Here is a 19,448-nt window from a genome sequence, read left to right as displayed (position 1 = left end):
TACAAATAATCTAAGAAAGAAAACAAACTTGAAAGTGACATTTGAGAGGTATTGTGTGGATATTGACAAGCACAAAGGGGTATAGAACATTGCTGTGACCATATTGTTTGCTGAACTAAGACTGAAAATATTCCTCTGAAAAAGTTACCTTATTGATAAGGAAACGTGTCAAGAAATCAGTCATTCTTGCTCTGACTAACTCAAAGATAAGATCCAGAGTTTCATTTATCAATTACCATTACAAAAGTACAGCTTTAAGCCCCTTTTCCAAACGACATAATCCCAAATAAGAATCTTTCCCTGCAATATTGGAGCTCTCTTGGACAGACCAGGGATCGTGCTTATTAAAGAACCGTTGATGTCAAACTGCTGGGGTTCTATCTCGCCGCCGAAGCGCTTAGGCCAGACCTCTGAAGGGCAGCCCTAACTTTCTATTCATTCACTATTCATTAAGGAAAGTCTTTACATCAGTCCCATGAGTGAGTTCTAATAATATCTATTTGATATCTGGCTGTAGAGTTATATGTCCAGATGTACTAAAATTATTTATTTTTTATGATTCACATAAGATCTGAAGAGATGGTGCTGGACTTAATCTCCATCTACAAGCATATGGGTTTAATTGACTGTTGCCCATTGTTATATGGTCTTTATAATAGTGCTAGTAAATGATTTTAGCACAGAGAAACAATCATTACTATCCAAGTTTGGTCAGTTCATGTGTGGCATCATATGTTGAATTATATTAACAGCAAACTGTTTCGCTATCTAATATTACTTTTCATACTTTTTTTTTATTATGTGTTTTTATAATAAAATAATTTTATTTAGATTTCACTGCGTTAGTGTCTCAATATTGAAGCGAGTCAACTACAGCACTGTTTTCTTGTTTCTTTTTTTTTCTTTTCCTTATTACAAAAATTGGGGATTCACACAGCCCTTTTACAGCTGCGTTTTTGACCCAACCGTTTTATTGTTATTAGGTCCTAAGCAGGCACTGTCCATGTAAATTTCAATTTGACATGTGTAGTCCACGATTTAGACCTAGAGTGCGCGATAGGATTGTGTTTTTTTTGAGTTTTTTTTTTTTTTTGCATTCCAGACTGCTAAGTTGTTGCATGATCAAAACAACAGTGAACTTTGTTTTTGTTTTTTCATGTGTGGGTTGAATTTGTCCCCAACCGTCCTATATATTTTAAGTACTCTCTTACATTTCAAAAAACAATTAAAAAGGTAAAAACACTCAAGTATGTTTTTCACCGTACTGTCCTCTTTCCATTGTACACACCTTAAGTTAGAAGTCCTGCTGGCTGAAGTACATTGGGTTCTCCCATGTTTGGTTGAACAGGCAAAGGCACCAGACCAGGAAGGAAAAACTGCCCCCTTTCTGGTCTAAGGGATGGACTTTCCAACCTAGTTAGGCTAGGTAAATACTACTGCGTTTTCAGCAGATTATCAGGCATGTCAGATAAATGACTGATTGGCCTGATATCACAGTAGTGTACCATGAAACGATGCACAATTATCGTTACAGGACGCATAAAATCCTTGAGCAAGATTTTCAAATTGACTTGAATATCTCATTCAACGATGGAATAATGTCATTCCAATTCTGCAGTGTGTATGCACTTCGCAGAATTGGAACGACAGATGAGAAGGGGGGGTAGGCATACATACATACATACATACATACCTGGAGAGGAAACGTTAATGGCTGTCAACTGGTCAATATGTCTATCCTCAGCAGCGCTGGCACGAAATACTGGCATTTTATCTTGTTAAAGTTAGGCAAAATCTTCAGGACTAGGTGTCCGGATGCAGCCGAATGTTATGACATATGGAGAGCACAGATCTTAAGGAAATCGTGTATAGTGTGTACACATGACTTGGCATGCTGATCGGGGCTTTTTTTTTTTTTTTACCTGTCAAGTCGCCAATCGTTTATTTTTTTTCTTATAGTCTGCACCTACGGTTACCTAGGATGTGGAAATCCCTTACCCTCATCTTTTTCACTTTCATTGTATAATGACAAAAGCAAAATATTCCTAATCAAAGACATCATTTGTTCCTCCATTACCATCATGTCTGCATTATGAAGTCTGGACAGAAACCAGATCAAAGATTTTCCACCGTATTCGTTATCTAAAATTCTGGCAACCATATTCATAGCGGTTTGCTTACACGTTAAGTGGTATGTTTAGAGAAGGAACTTCCAAGCTCTGAGTTTACATGAGGTTTTATTTGAGAGGAAGTGGCTGCAGTAGTTGATGAAGAAAGCCGTAGCCTGAGTCAGGTTGACATTTAATGCTGTATCTCCACCACGAAATGGAGTCTTCATATTTGACAAAGCTAAAATGGAGGCTTGATAACATAACATTGTTTGTTAATAATACTTAATGGTCTTACCATAACTTAACATTTTGGTGACAGACTCTGTACACGGCACTAATTTAACGCATTAATTTTTCATATTATGTTAAAACCTGCATACTATGTTGTGCTCTCTCCCATAGTGCATTTGGTTTTAAGAGGATTTGTGGCCAAATTACAGATTTTGTCTCGATTTATTTTTTATAATCTGGAACACTTAACTTTCAACCTTGGCAAAACCATGTTGTATTGGATGGGGAAGTAAATTTAAAATGTGGGGACAGATTTATAGTTGGGGTACAGCATGTCCTAGATCAACTTTTAATGTCAGTGTAAAAATAAAACTATCAAGTATTTGCATCCTATACAGAGGTGAAACTAGCGAGCTGTGGCCCTGGTGTGGGGAGGAGGGAACCAGGGCCCACAGCTGGCTAGTTCCAACCCTCTGCATCTGCCATGCAAAGGGATCCATTATTTCCATGGGCCCTGGTGCACCGCACCTGCCACACCAATGGTAGTTCCGCCACTGGTCCTTCATGAAAAAGCAGTTTTGCATTGTTATTGTCCTGTCACTGAAAAAAATATTTAATATTGCATAATTTTTTTTTTTATATTCGTTAGACAATTCAGTGAGGCAAAGATGTGAACTAGGGTTTGTAGACAAACAAAATATGGATGAATAGTCTAAGAGGAAATAAAAAAAATAGCCCCTGCATTTTTACTCAATAAATCACTGTAAAAATACTGTATATACTTGAGTATAAGCTGACCCTTATATAAGACGAGGCACCTAATTTTACCAAAAAAACTGGGAAAACTTATTGACTCGAGTATAAGCCTAGGTGGGAAATGCAGCAGCTACTGGTAAATTTCAAAAACAAAAATATTGGGGGGTGGCTTTATGCATTAGATAAATACATATACAGCTAGTACCATAACTGTGCGTATTGATAAGTACATATTCCCTGAAAGTACATTCCAAAAATGACTTTCTTCTTTTAATAACTCAGGCTCTCAAAATGTCTCCAGATGTACCAAAAATCATTAAATACCTACATCAGCCCACTGTCCATGAAAGTACACAGCCAGAGGAATAAAAAACAACAAAAACGTCTTATTTACCTTCCTTGGTTGGTTAATTGGTGACCTAATGCTTTTGAGAGAGGGAGGGATTTTCTTCAGCTCTTAACTTCCTGTCAGTTTGGCATTTGGAACCCAAGTTTGCGTTCCGAATGCTGAACTTCCTGTCAGTGGAACGCACATGCGTTCCACTGACAGGAAGTTAAGAGCTGAGGGATCGGAGAAGAGGGACTCACTTGATTATAAGCCGAGGGGGGCTTTTTCAGCATAAAAAGTCGGCTTATACACGAGTATATACGGTAATAATAAATGTAATTACTTTTACAGCAAAATGTGGATGAATGTCATACAACTTGTACATTATTATATTGAAATGTTATAGTAACTGACCAAAAAAATGTTGAATAAAACTCACCAGCTGAAGTAGTTTTTATTTTGATAAGGGATGTACATAGGGGTTATGTACAGTTTGCTACATATGAAGTTAGATCATTAGTCATGGCCAAACTGTGGTTCTGGGTTTGGTAATTTCACAGATGCTACTTGTGAATTTGGTCCTTTGTCTGGCAGATGATACTTTGTCTACAGAGACCTTTTTCTTTAGCACATACACTCTTCTTATTTTCCTAACCTGAGCTGAGATGACTGAATTGGGGGTGGGCACTCAGGCAGTGAGTTGTACGATCTCACTTCCTGTCTGGCTCAAGAAGAAAAAACATGCAATTTTAAATGTAGGCACAATGGAGAGAAGATGTGAGGAAAAAAGACACATCTCTACAATGTAAAGGTTGTTTTTCCACCAATGTTTGGTTATTTAGTATCCTATGTGTTTTGTAAGCTGAATTTTCCTCACATAGTTTGCTATTGGTTTAGTATCATAGTTAACAACATGAAAGCACATAAAAAAAATTACACAGATGTAATTTTTCACACAGGGAAGTAGTGTTTTGTTGTTTTTTTTTTTGCTCAAAGACAAGCACTTGCATTCATTTAGACATGGTATTTCTTTCAAAGGCCAGTGAAGTCTATGGTACAGCATTTTAGATATTGTTCATGTTGTCTCTAACAAAAGCTAGGAAGAGAACTTCTGTATTCAGAATTAATGTATTACACTTTGTTGATTGCATTTACTGCATGGAATCTACTCAAAGGTGCATTGTAAACACTTAAAAATGAATTGTGTAACTGAAAGCATATATTCATGCATGTTGACATAGTAGTTTGAATTGTGGGTTGGAATACTGATTTGCAGCCCTAGAGTGGTTTTCTGGAGGAGGAAAGAGAAGAAAGAATATAGTTACGTAAAGTCCTAATCTCTTGTCATCTACATATAATATTTTAGACCTAATCCCTTCTCATCTATGTTTTTATCTTCGTCATTTTATTTGTAGCAGCCTGTGTTGTTTGATTTCTGTCCAAATATACAAGAACGTTTCTCCACCACACTTACTATCCAACGTGATCTTTCTGGTAAATCTCATCTCTTTTATAGTTGTTTGCTGTACTGAGCTCAGAGGAGTTAGTCTAGAACTGTAGTATAAACTATTTTAATATTATGTTCTAAGAGCTATCATTCTATGTATTCTAGTTCGATTCCCGACCATGGCCTTATCTGTGTTGAGTTTGTATGTTCTCCCGTGTTTGCGTGGGTGTCCTCCAGGTGCTCCGGTTTCCTCCCACACTCCAAAAACATACTAGTAGGTTAATTGGCTGCTATCACAATTGACCCTAGTCTCTGTGTGTGTATGTATGTTAGGGGATTTAGACTGTAAGCTCCAATGGGGCAGGGACTGATGTGAATGAGTTCTCTGTACAGCGCTGCGGAATCAGTGGCGCTATATAAATAAATGATGATGATGACGATATGTAGTTTTAAATATGCAAATTTTGTTTATAATGATAATTTAATTTCCTGTAGAACTACATGTCGGCCCACACCAATAGGTTAATCCTTAGTCATCTGAATAGGCAGGAAAATATTGATGTCTCTGGAAGGTATATAGTGTAACTCCTCATTTCCTTCCTTGTCTTCCCAAGTTTTTTTATAGACAACAATTAACAAACGTATGTAGAGGTTACAATAATTAATAGATTGTAATGCTATGATAAAAAAAATTATTTTGTTGGGTTAGTTTGTTCTATTATTTTCAATAGCAATACCATAATATTCATATTAAACTAGTGGGAGAACAGACCAATGCTGGCCATTATATTAGAGTTTTTCAATCTGGTCCTCAAGACCCATGGCTAACATGACTTCATTTCAGTACTAATACAAAACTTTCTCACGGGTGCCTGAAAAATTATAATCCTACAGAAATCCATTAAAAAACTAATTTCTTGGGTGTCCTGGTTCCTCTAGAATTAAGCATTTGTAAGAAGGCACAATACTGCTAAATACTCTCTTAATGTAGGTTGCATATACAATATAAATATACAGTAACTACCATGTGAAAGGGGTTGTGTTAAAAAGAAACAATTGAGAAAGAGGAGTTAAGAATAATTACAGTATTTTCCTAATATTTGTGCTAAAAGTATATATAGTTCTACTCATTTAGATAAGTAATAACTTTGAAGTTGTTAGCATGCACATACTTCAAGATGATCTCCAAAGTGATGTTTTGCTGCATGGCAAGTTTTCACTGTGCAGGACATTTTAAACTCCACAAAATAATAGCATCAAACTACTGAAGAAAAAAAAAAGAAACCTTTAGTACTTTATCAGAATTCAGCCTGCTACTGTAAATCTCTGCTAAGAAAGACAGAATGTCCTCTTTTTCACACACACTTTCACCTAAACTACAGCTTGTCTTAATATAAGTCTTTGCACTAGATACTTTCAAAACAAGCTGCAGTGATCAAGATACTTCAAGCTCTTATTTCAGAGCACAGTGACTGGATTTTGTGGAAGCAGTTGCTATCTGCTGTAGGTCAAATTACAGCAGCAAATGAAGCCCCACCCCATGTTTCTTCAACACAATCCATTACATCTCAAAGCATTTTTCTCCATGGTGCAGATGACTCTTGCATTCTAAGCACTTCACAGAAAAGCAGAAAGAAAAGTTTTTATCCTCCACCCATCCCCCAAAGCTTTGTCCCTTTCATCTCAGCTAATGAAGGCACTGCTCTGCTGAAAATTTTTAGCACACATTCCAGATCCAGGAGACATGTCTACATGTTCCTTGCTGTTAGAAAGCATTTGTGCATCCCCTGGTGCTCTTGCATTTTGTGTGGCTGAGATTATCTTCTCTCGCTCTCCCTCTCCCTTCTGGTTGCTCATTATTCAGAGAGAGGCAGAGACACATGCACACACACACACTTTGTTAGAGAGACGGATCTATCAGGTCCTCTGCAGCTGCAAAGCAACAGCAGCAGCCAGTGAAGGAGAGAGGAGGAGAAAAAAAAAACCCAGGGAAGATGGCAATCCTTCATTGCTGAGACTGGCAACAAGAGAGTCAAGGAACAATTCCAAGCAGAGAGCCACCGTCTCTCCACATACATAGACACAACTCCAAGGCCTGAAGGAGCAGGACAACAAGAGGCTGGAGCTGCCACGTCCAGAGCACTCTGTAAGTTCTTGCTTGCTTTTTAATCAGTCTACCAAAAAAAGTTTAAGATCTGCGGATCAGGGTTGTTTTCGCTTTACTGTAGAGGGGTGGGAAGCCTCTTTGGCGTGCTGTCTGGAGAAGAAAGGAGTTGGTGGTAGATATAGCAGAAGGACGACTAATTAATAAATTCATTAATTGACCCGTCTCCTTTACTGAAACAGCCCCATGTGGTGGATATTAAAAAAAACAAAAACCCAAAACTTGAGGATCATCATCATTTATTTATTTATATAGCGCCAGTAATTCCGCAACGCTGTACAGAGAATTCATTCACATCAGTCCCTGCCCCATTGGAGCTTACACTCCAAATTCACTAATATGCACACACATAAATAAAGGAAAAAGAAAACTAGGGAATGAGGAGGTGATGTTTGCCTGTACTTATGGATGTATAGCAGACAGTAAGAGACACAGCGGGGGGTATGTATCATTACAGATTGCTTGGAGGCTGCATGACCAAAAAACCAGAGGGTGACCTCTTTATGACCTGTTTGGTTTAGGTTTTCCCCCCACCCTTCCCTTTGCCTATCAAGAGGTCTCCTGGCACCCTTCCCTCCTAAGATGAGAAGTCATGAAAGGTTGAATTGTGGATCGAAATATCTTGTTTGGGAGGGAGGGAAGTAGGGCTATTGTGCAGTTCTGGGCTGGTATTTCAGCTTATAGAAGAAAGGGAGCCACTGTACATGCTGTGCTTTAATAAACATAATATGGAAAGTCCTCGCCTCACTTCATCCACCTACATTATGTATTGGAAATGCAAAGCAATTCTAGATCCTTTATAGAACCTTTTAGCTTTTGTTTTCATATTTTTTTTCTGTTAGCAGCCTGTCTGGTTTCACTCCATACTTCATAGTAAAAATCTGTTCGATCATGCTAAATATCAAGCTTCCTCCTTCTGGTAACCCTTCTCTTTTCATAATTGTTTACTGTGTTTATCTCAGCAAACTAAATTCTATATTTTGAGGAGAACCTTCAAGATGGCAGTTTGCATCACCTTGTTTATGTTCTGCATGGTTTAAGGGAAATCATTGTATGTTTTGAGAGGAACTGGCTTTATTGGTTGCTACAGAAAGCATGGTCTGAATCATGTAACTCATGTCATTCTGTAGTCCAAACAGAAAATGGAGGACAGAGGGCTTCAAAGTAGACAAAGCTGAGATGGAGCCTTGCAACAGTGCTGTGATTCATCTTAATGGCTTACCATGAGCTATTAATGTTCATCAGACTTTGTTGCATTATTATTAATATTGTATATTTATATGGCGCCATAGTGCTTCTCAGCGGCGTACAGTGGGGAAAATAGGACATGCATAAACTGAGATATACAATCCAGACAAATAAATGCAGACATAAAACAAAGGGTATGGAGGACCATGCTCATTAGAGAGCTTACATTCTAAGTGCACAGCTGAAACATGAGGAGTGAACGTGGCTCAGAGTTGAGATTGGGATGGTTGTGAGGGTGTATTACTGTGAATAGTATTATCCGAGATAAGGTAAGCACTAAAAATAAATGAGTTTTCAGAGAGCATATAAAGGTTTGAAGGCTGAGGGGAAAGCCAGATTGGGTGTGATAGGGAATTCCATAAGTGGGGAGCAACACGCGAGAAGTCTAGTAGGCAGGGATGAGAAGTGTTTACCAGAGACAAGACATGGTGGATCTAAGAGGGCGGGAGGAAGAGTATTTTGATATAAGATTTAAGATGTATGAAGGGGTGGTTGTGTTGAGGGCTTTGTAGGTAAGGGTGAGTAATCTGAGTTTGATTCTGCAGGACACAGGGGTCTGCAAAGTGGTGCAGCAGATGTGGAGCAGTGAGAAAGGAAGATCATTCTTGCTGCCTTGCAGCAGCATTTAGGATGAATTGAAGTGTGTATATAGGGGTGTCAGGAATGTCAAATAGCAGGAGATTGCATTAGTCAAGACAGGAGACGATGAGAGAATGGATAAGAGTTTTGGGAACATGTTGCGTATGAAAAGGGCGTATTTTGGCAATTTTTTTAAGGTGGAGTCGATAGGACTGGGAGAGAGTCTGGATGTGAGGAATAAAGCAGAGGCTGGAGTTAAGTGTGACGCCAAGGCAGCGGGCTTGGTAGACTGAGGAAATTGTGGTGTTATTGACAGTGAGGGAGATTTGAGGGGAAGTGGTAATTCCGGCAGAAGGGAAGATAAGCTTGTTTTTTACATGTTGAGCTATAGGTAGTGCTGAGACATCCATGTGGAGATAGCTGAAAGACAATTGGTTACACAAGATAGTACAGAGGGGTAGGGGTAGAGGTTCAGCGTAAAGTTGGCACTGGAGGCCGAATTAATGAATTGGTGCCCCAAGAGAACAGGTGTACAATGGAAAAAGTGAATGGCCAAGACCAGAGCCTTGTGGGAACCCAACAGATAGTGGGAATGGAGGGGAGAATGTGCCAGAGGTATAAACACTAAAGGAACGTTTAGATTGGTAGAAAATGAACCAGGAAACTGTGTCATGAAGACCAATGAAGTGAAGGGCGTGTAGGAGGAGAGGTGATCAACAGTATCAAAAGCAGCAGAGAGTAGAATGAATGAGTATGGAGAAAGGACCTTTAGACTTTGCAGTAAGTAGATCATTGATCACTTTTGTGAGAGCAGTTTCAGTGGAATGTTGAGGACAGAAGTCTGATTGCAGAGAGTCGAGAATGGAGTAAGAGGAGAGAAAGTGAGATGTGCATTTGTACACTAATTGCTCAAGTAGTTTGTAGCCAAATGGGAGGAGAGTAATAGGGTGGTAGTTGGAGAGAGAGGCTAGATCAAGGATTATTTTTTTTTTAATTGGTGCGATGAGGGCATGTTTAAAGGAGGATGGAAATGTGCCAGTGGAGAGACAGGTTGACAAGGTGAGCTAGAGGTGGGCATATAGTGGAGGTGAGGGAGCAGAGAAGTTGGGAAGGAATAGGGTTGAGGGGACCGGTTGTAGGTTGAGCTGAGATCAATGTAGAGATTTCTTCTGCAGCTACTGGAGAGAATGAAATAAGGATTGGGGAGTGTAGAAGAAGGTGGGTAGTAGAGTGGGTGAACTGTGTGGAATTTGGCATGAGGAAAAATCTTGTTGACTTTGTTTCTGAAGTAGGTGGCATAATCATAGGCTCTGAGGGAGGAAGGGGAAAGAGGTGCAGGTGGGCAGAGAAGGGAGTTGAAGGCAAAGAGGTGACATGGGTTAGAAGACTAGGTGGAGACTAGAGATTTGAAGAATAATTTATTGTTCACTGCTTCTTTTGTAGGCCTTATTTTTATTTCTACATTTATTTTATCTTTATATTCTTTATTCTATATTTTTCGCTCACTTATTTTTATTTGTATTTACTGTATTGTATTTCCATTTGCATTCCTCTGCTCTCCGTCAATTGGCTTTTCATGTCTCTTTGTTTCCCGTTCACGCCACTCTGTCTCATATTACACTGCTTGCCTTGCCTTTTTGCCACACCTCTCCCCACCTTCATTTTAGGCTATTACTTTATTTAACTAACTTATAACTTATCTCATTATCCTCTTGTCTATCTTCTGACTTCCACTGTCCTCCACTCCCGTCTCTCTGCTTCAGACGATTCTCATATTTCCTCTGTCCCTCCTTGCTCACCTCACCTCCGCCACTTGTATCACCTGCCGCCACTCTCTAATCTGCCTCCTCTTTTTCCCCGGCACCCTCCCTCCTCCCCGCCTATCTGCCCCATCCCCTTTTTCTTTACTTCTTCTGTCCCCTCTACTTCTTCTGCTCCTCCACCGCCCCTCTCTCACCTCACTATGCCTCCCTGTTCACGTGCCATACCCATACTCTCTCCTTGCCCAACTTCACGCTCCTGTCTCCGCACTCCCCCGCGCACTGCTAACCTTACCAACCTTATTCCCATCTCCCCACTTCCCTCCCTTCTTTTCTCCTGTGCCCTCTGGAGTGCTAGATCCGTCCGCAACAAACTCCCCTCTATCCATGACCTCTTCTTATCTAACGATCTTAACCACCTTGCCATTACCGAAATCTGGCTCACCGATTCCGACACTGCCTCCCCTGCTGCTCTCTCCTATGGTGGCCTCGCCTTCACCCACTCCGCCAGACCTGGAGACCGTCCAGGCGGTGGAGTGGGCATTCTCCTATCCTCCACTTGTATTTTTAAACTCATTCCTCCTGAACCCTCCTTCTCCTCTTTTGAAGTCCACTCTATCCATCTCTTCTACCCCATCCATCTGCACATCTCTGACATATACCGCCCCCCTGGTCCCTCCTCCCTTTTCCTTGCCAACTTTGCTGCCTGGCTACCTCTTTACCTCTCCTGACATTCCCTCCGTTATCCTCGGCGACTTCAACTTCCCTATAGATAACCCCACCGACCCTGCCTCCTTTAAACTCCTTGCCCTTTTATCCTCCCTTGGCCTCTCTCAATGGACCTCCTCTTCTACCCATTGACTTGGTCACTCCGTTGACCTTGTCTTCTCCCACCGATGCAGTCTGTCCGACTTTTCTCTATCTCCCCCTCTCCACTATCTGATCACCATCTCCTCTCATTCTCTCTCTCCTCTACTCCTGCACCCCTCCCCTCGCCCAAATCTACCCAGACCAGACGCAATCTCGACACCCTTGATTTTGCTATTCTGTCCTCTTCTCTCGAAACTCTCCTCTCCCCTTTCCACCCTGACCTTCCCCAATTAGACGGCCTTCCTCTATAACCAAACCCTCTCCTCCACTCTTGATGCGGTCGCCCCTGCCCAGCCCATTCACCTTCGCTGCTCCAATCCCCAACCCTGGCACTCCAAATTTACCCGTTTTCTTCAAAAATGCTCCCGTACTGCCGAACGTCATTGGAGAAAATCTTGCTCCCTGGCTGATTTCCTCCACTTCAAGTTTATTATCTCCTCCTACAGTTCTGCCCTCTAGCTCGCTAAACAATCCTTTAAATCCCTGATCTCCTCCCAGTCCTCCAACCCCTGCCGCCTCTTCGCCACCTTCAACACCCTCCTGTTCCTCCCGCCCCATCCTCCCTCTCTGCCACTGACTTCACCTCCTTTTTCTCCTCTAAAATCGAGGCCATCAGACTTGAAATCTCTTCCGCCACCCCCTCTCACTCTTCCTCCCACCTCCACTTTCCCCCCAGCCACCAACTCCTTTACTCCTTCCACCCTACCTCTAGGAAGTCCACTCTCTCATTTCATCCCCCCCTTCTATCTCAGCTTCTTCGCTCCTTTTCCCCCTCCACCTGCTTCCACCTCGTTCACCTCTTTAACCTGTCCCTTTCCACCGGCATCTTCCCCTTTTCTTTTAAACATGCTCTCGTCTCACCCATTCTCAACAAACCCGTCCTTGACCCCACCTCACTCTCTAACTACCGCCCCATTTCCCTTCTCCCCTTTGCCTCCAAAATACTTGAGACTCGTCTGCAACAGTCTCACCACCTACCTCTCTGAACACTCCCTCCTTGACCCTCTCCAATCAGGCTTCCGCCCCCTCCATTCCACTAAAACTGCCCTGGCTCAAGTTGCAAACGATCTCTCGGCTAAAGCCAGGGGCCACTACTCCCTCCTGATTCTCCTCGATCTCTCAGCGGCCTTTGACACCGTTGACCACCCCCTCCTGCTTCACAGCCTCCAGTCCATTGGCCTCTTCGGTACCGTCGTCTCCTGGTTCACCTCTTACCTTCCCGACCGTTCCTTCTCTGTTTCCACCGCTGGGTTTCTCTCCCCCTCTTCCTCCCTTCCAGTTGGGGTCCCCCAGGGCTCTCTTCTTGGACCCTTAACTCTTTTCACTATACACCTCTTCCCTGGTTGAGCTCCTCCGGCCTCATGTACCACCTTTATGCTGATGATACTCAACTCTACCTTTCTTCTCCTGATCTCCCTCCCTTCTCTCCAAGGTGTTCGCATGCCTCTGTGCCATCTCCTCCTGGATGTCCTCTAGATTTCGTAAACTCAATCTTTCTAAAACTAAACTCGTTGTCTTTCCTCCCTCTCGTACCTCCCTTCCCCTCTGACCTCGCTATCACTGTTGACAACTCCTCTATCTCTCCTGTTCCCCAACTTCGCTGCCTGGGTGTCATCCTTGACTCCTCTCTCTCCTTTGCCCCTCACATTCACTCTCTTGCCAAATCCTGCCGCTTCCAGCTACGCAACATTGCTTGCATTTGGCCCTTCCTCTCCCAGGATGCCACCAAATCTCTCATCCACTCTCTGATTATCTCCCGCTTGGACTACTGCAACCTTCTCCTTATCGGCCTCCACCTCTCTCATCTCCTCTTAGATCTGTACTCAATGCTGCTGCTAGGCTTATCTTCCTCTCTCGCCGTTTCACTTCTGTCTCCCCTCTCTACCAAGTCCTTCACTGGCTCCCCTTCCCCTATAGAATCCTTTTCAAGCTCCTTACTCTGACTTACAAGGCCCACGCCATGTCCACTGCTCCCTACATCTCCAACCTTATCTCTATTCACACTCACACTCCATCCCGCCCACTGCGATCGTCCAATGATCGTCGCCTCTCTTCCCCTCTGATTACCTCTTCTCACGCACGTATCCAAGACTTCTCCCGCGCCTCTCCGCTCCATTGGAACAGGTTCCCCAGAACTTCCCCTAATATGTCCTCTTTCCAACGAACATTAAAAAACCACCTTTTATTAAAAGCCTTCCAGTCACATGCCTAAGCTCCACCTGTCGGCTACCTCTCCCTCTCATCCCTTCGTCCCTTCTCTCCCCCCTCCTCGTCTCCGTTTCACCCGTCTCTCCGTCTCATCCTTGTGTCTCTGTCTGTCTTTTCCCTTTAGATAGTATGCTCCTTTGAGCAGGGATCTCCTACCTCCTGTTTCCATCACTTTTAACTTATCTCTCCAGCTACTCGACTCACCTCCTCTCGGACCTTCTGCCCTCCGACTCCTCTCGCTTCCCTCTGCTCCTCTCAATGGCTCTTAACCTGTCATCCGCGCCCACCCTCTTGGGCTTTAGTTACCAGCCTGTACTGAGTATCCCCTACCCTCTCTTTCTAGCTATGCTTTGAGCTCCCAGAGTTATAGTGCTTACTGTTACTTGTACTGTGCCATGGTTTGTCTTGGTACGGCGCTACGGATACTTTGTGGCGCCTTAATAATAATAATTGGCAATTATAAGGGCAGTTCTGTAAGATGAAAGGATAAATTTATAGTGGAGGAAACAGGATAGGAACGAGGTTTCCTCCAGTGGCACTATGCAGTGCAGGAGCACTTTTGCAGATAGTGTGTCTGTTTGGTGTGCCATGGTTGGAGTTTCGATCGTTTGCAGATGGTATGTATTAGCTGGAGCTGCATTGTCTAGGGCTGAGAGGAGTGGTTTGTTGTAGAAAAAGGAAGCCTGATTAGGGCAGAACAATGCAGACATAGGAGAAAATAGTTGTTTTACTGAAAATTAGGAGTGGATTGGGTTGAGTACTTAGGTGTCATTGTGTACTTATGGATTTCGATGCAGGTTGGAGGGCGTGAGCTAAGGTGAGGCTGAAGGAAAGGAGTTTGGTCGGAGAATGCTAAATTGGTGAAGGTAGAGATTGAGCAGTAGCGGGAGAAGACAAGGCCATGGGTGTGTCCATCACAGTGGGTGGGATATGAGGACCACTTAGAGAGAACAAAGGAAGGTGTAAATGAAAGAAGTTTAGTGGTAGAAGAGACTGTGGGATTATTAATGGCAATGTTGAAATCTCCTAGTATAAGAGTAGGCAGGTAAGAACATAGGAAATAAGGGAGCCAGACCGCAAAGTTGTTAAGGAATTTGGAAACTGGACCTGGGTGTCGGTCAATGACAGCAACATGAAGGTGGAGAGGATAAAATAAACGGATAGTGTGGACTTCAAAGGAAGAGAATGAATGTGAGGGTCCAGAGGGTATGACTTGGAATGTGCAACTATGTGAATGTAGAATGCTTGTTCTACCACCTTGTCTGAAGGTATGACTGAGGGAGACTCCCCCCCCATAGAAAAGAGGTGCAGGGGATGAAGTGTCAGGAGGTGAGCCAAGTTTCTGTAATGGCAAGGAGGTTGAGGGATTTAGAAATTAATAGATCATGAATGGATGCAAGTTTGTTACAAACAGATATGGAGTTCCATACTGCACAGGAAAATGGAAGAGAGGGTAGTGGAGATATGTGGATAAGGTTGGTGGGATTCCAATTACAGGGTGGATGGAAAGGTTTGGGATGGAGCAAGGATTTGTTTGATTTAAACAAGCAGTAATTATTTAACATTTAGGATGGTTTCATTGGAATGTGCACATATCCTTTATTTTTCTTTACACCTCTCTATGCACTCCTTAATCCATCCTCTTTCTACTTTCCTCTACCCACCCTCTCGCCAACATATTAGCTCTACCCTTCCCTTTCTTACTTCCCCACAATCTTCTTTCTTCGACTTCTGGTGATCTTTCTACTCCCCACTATCTTCCCACATTACTTCTCCCACTCCTAAATTTCCCACCCATCATGTACCTCCATCCCTCCCAACAATTTATTCAATGTACATCATCCACAACCTATTCTTCTCTAATTCCCTCATTCTGTTTGCCATTACTGAAACTTGGCTGTTTCTGCAGCTCTCTTCAATAGGGTCTCTCCTTGACACCATAACAGGCGATGTGTTAAATTAGGCTTCTTACTGTCCCCAAGCTGCACCTTCATTCATTGCCAAGTTGATTGCCCTCTTCCCATTTCACTCTACCCTCTTGCATCCAAACTAATTGAATGACTTGTGTTCAACTGTTTGACCCACTTTCCCTTCACTAACTGCTTTCCTGACCCTCTGCAATAGGGTTTACACTCTAGTATGCACTGAGACTGCCCTACATAAGGTGAGCAATAATCTACAATCAGCTAGTCACTAGCTCACTACTTCTCCCCACTCACCTCAAAATTTCTGCCGCTTTCACTTCTTCTCCTGGACCACACTTCAATGCCATGGACTTTGTGGCACTCAACTTGTTCATTGCCTACCACTAAAAAAAAATCCTTCAGTGTCGCTACTTCAAGTACATCTTCCATTAAATTATACATTGCAATTGCTATCCATGCATTTATAAATACATATCAACCCAATCTTTATTATTCAAATGTGACCTTCTACAAAGCATTGTATTATTAATTTTTATTAAGCATAGTGGTGTAAAATGTTGTTAAAGAAGACCTTCCTTATTAGATGGACAGTGAAGCTTTCAGAGAACCTTCTGGTTGAAGGCTTTGTGTTGAAGGGTGTGTCTGTTGGCAGAATTTGCTAATGCAAACAGAAGGCTGGTAATTAAGAAAGGTCATTTAGACTTTGGAATCCAGCAAGCTGCTCAGTCAGATAATGTCTTCTCTCTGCAGAAAGACAACTCCCAGGCTACTTCAGGTTAGCATGTGGGTTTTTTTGTTTTTGCTTTGTATTAAATTTGGTGTTTATATTTATTGTTACATTCTAAAGGGAGAGAGCAAAGGAACATATTTGAACCTAACCTTAACCTGTTTTCATTTTGTTAAACATTTTTCTTAGAGATGGTTAAAAATATGCAGCATGTACTTTATAATCCACATTCCATGTTCTAGTAGTAGAATTCATTTTTGCATGGGCAGAATCCAACTTAAGAGTGGAGTGGTCTCTGAAACAACCATATTGTGTTCAAGCTTCAATCTTACAGTGTCTGCATTTAAAATGGCTGCTTCCAAAGCTCTCTGAATCACGTTGGAAATATTCAGCTGAGCAGTGCCTCTCTTAGCTAAGAAGAAAGGTCTAAGCATGGGGGATGGGTAGAGGAAAAAACTGGATGATCTGCTTTTCTGTGAAGTGCTTAGAATGCAGGAATCCTGCATCAGGAAATAATGTAGTCAGATGTAATAGACTGTATGAAGGAGACATGGGGTGGGGCTTTATTTGCTGCTGTAATTTGAACTACAGCAGATAAGAGCTTGAAGAATCTTGATTACAGCCTGTTTTTAACATAAGTATTATAAAGGATTATATTGATAGGTGAGGGAAGACAAGCTGTAGCTTTGGTGAAAGTAATTCACAGAGAATGTTCAGTTCAGTCTTTCTTAGCAGAGGCTTGTAGCAGCAGCTGAAGATGGCAAAATGCTAATGCAATACTCTTTTCTTTAGCCATCACTATATGGAGTCTGCAATGTTCTCCTCCTAGTCACCTTGACATACAGTATATTATCACGGTGGAGATGAATTTCAAGCATGTGCAAGCAAGGAACTTCAAATTTAACACTTATCTAACCCATTAGAGCTTTATTTAGTACATCCTTTAGCTGTCACTCAAGTAGGGAACAAAGGATTTTTAGATAAGTGTTAAAACCTTCAGAAACTGAATATGAAGATGTAGCCATAATTAAAGCATAAAAACAAAGGGAACCATTTGCAGTTCTAGAGCAGCACCCAGTTCTGCTTAGCAGTTCTAGAATAATATCCAAATTAATAGTTGATTATTTATTTTTGTAGAAACCTTCATCTGCTTGTGTTCCTTGACACATGGTGATAACACATCCAGCATTATTTATCTCTCCAACTAGCATAGGCTGGAGTAGCCAAGTCCATAGGTGCTAACATCTGACCCGGAAATTCAGGCAGTGTATTATTATACATGTTGAACTGAAACAGGGATTGACTCATAGTAAATAACCTGATGTGCTTTGTGGGACTTATCAGGTAGTTATAGTACCATCAAGATTTTTCCTGTATTTTCTTCAGGGGGATGTTAATTACCTTAATGTTAATTCCAGTCTCTTTTTGGCAAGTGTAATATGTTGTCAAAATTGCCTGATCATAAGTTCACATATATCTGTTAAATCTGTTTGATTTGCACCTACATGTAGAAATAAATTAATTAATTTATTCACCAGGTTTACATATACACTCCCATGTTTCTGAGATAGGGAAAAAAAAGTTCTGGATAAAGGAATGATGGAAGCTAGAGACTCCACATGTAGGGCCTGAGTCATTAAAGAAAAAAAAAAAAGAGTAACTTTGCACTTGGGCAAAATCATGTTGCATTGTAGGGGGAGGTAAATTTAAAATGTGGGACAGATTTATAGATAGGGTAGGGCATGTCCTAGATGAACTTTAAATTTCAGTGTAAAAATAAAGCTATCAAGTATTTGTTTGCTATATGACAAAAGAGCCAATATTTTCTTTATTCAAAATAGTAAACTAATTTGCACCCTTTGCAACTTCCTCTCCTTAATGACTCAGGCCTGTATTGTCTACATGCATTCATATGTTTATAGTAAGATGACCCAGTAGGGGTATCTGCTTCTTAGCTGGTTAGTTTGACTTTGTCCTCCTATAGGTGCCCTGGCACCCCCTCCATGTAAAGAGAAATGACAAGGTTTGCTTGAATTATGGACTATAATCTCTTTTCTAAAGCTTAAAAGGGGTTGTCCTGCAATTTAGGCTGACATTTCTGTAGGGGCAGCTTAAAGGAGAAAAGTGGAAGCCAATCTATATTCTGTGATTTTCATTTAAATAAAGAGGACAGGGAAAGTTCTCATCTCCACTTTCACTATGTAGTAGGGAAAAAATAATCTTCTCATGACTAGAGAAAGGAAAGATAGATATTGGTAGATATTTTAGAGTAAGTGGAGAGATGTAAGTTGGTGTTGTTTTAGTAGAAGTATTTTCTATTGAATTCATTAAAGTACAGGCAACTAATGTAGGCATTAGTGGATTAGCAGTAGAAGAACATTTTACACAGAAAATTAGTCTGGCCACTACATCCAAAATAGATTTTAGGGGGGGGGGGGGGGGGGGAAGTATGTTGAAATTCCTTCTTATTGATCTCCCTTAGACCATTCTCAATGTGGGAGATAATGAGTACATGAAGTAAAGTTTTTGCTATGTCTTGTGTTGAGATATGTGCAATTTCTACAGATTTTCCTGGATGCATGTAAAAGAATTTGGTGGTAGATTGGTCATGGAGATCAATCTTTGTCAATAATCATTCATAGGCAGCAAGTTATATGGAGTATTGTCACTAGAAATAGAGATATTAGTTAAGTAGCTTCTGTTGACTGGTGGAAAGATTATTATCTCCGTTTCTGAAAAATTGAATTTCAGCTGAGGAGATGGCGTCCAAGATGAAATGACTAAAACAGAAATACTTTTATTAACACTGAGAAAACACAGATGCTGAAAGGTCTAAAGAGGATGTATACATTGGTGTCATCTGCATAGAGCAAATACAGAAACCTAAAGAAGCACAATAGTTTTCCAAGAGAAGCATTATAGATAGATAAGAGCAGAGAGCTACAACTCATAGCCTGAGCGGCAAGAGGTTGATCATCAGAAATGAACACTGAACTGGATATCTGATAGGTAGAATGAGAACCAGGGAAGGACAGTGTTTGGAAGACCTAGGTAATGCAGCATTTGTATGATGGTGTCAAATGCAGCAGAGATT

The 19,448-nt window shown here is 41.4% G+C and overlaps 1 protein-coding gene across 2 annotated transcripts in view; it reads left to right on the top strand.

Annotated features, from left to right (window-relative positions):
* Positions 1 to 19,448, top strand: part of ZNF462 (zinc finger protein 462) — an 85,417-nt gene that overhangs the window by 19,478 nt on the left and 46,491 nt on the right. The window contains exon 1 of one of the 2 annotated variants that reach the window (XM_075210333.1): positions 6,865 to 7,019. The exons of the other annotated variant lie outside the window; for it this stretch is intronic. The gene's annotated coding sequence lies outside the window, so the exon portion shown is untranslated. Of the gene's footprint in view, positions 1 to 6,864; positions 7,020 to 19,448 lie in introns of those variants that run through there. 2 annotated transcript variants of the gene reach the window in all.

The sequence above is a fragment of the Mixophyes fleayi genome, chromosome 1, assembly GCF_038048845.1.
Source record: "Mixophyes fleayi isolate aMixFle1 chromosome 1, aMixFle1.hap1, whole genome shotgun sequence".
In the NCBI taxonomy this organism is placed as follows: Eukaryota; Metazoa; Chordata; class Amphibia; order Anura; family Limnodynastidae; genus Mixophyes; species Mixophyes fleayi.
This window is presented reverse-complemented; position numbering and strand designations above follow the sequence as displayed.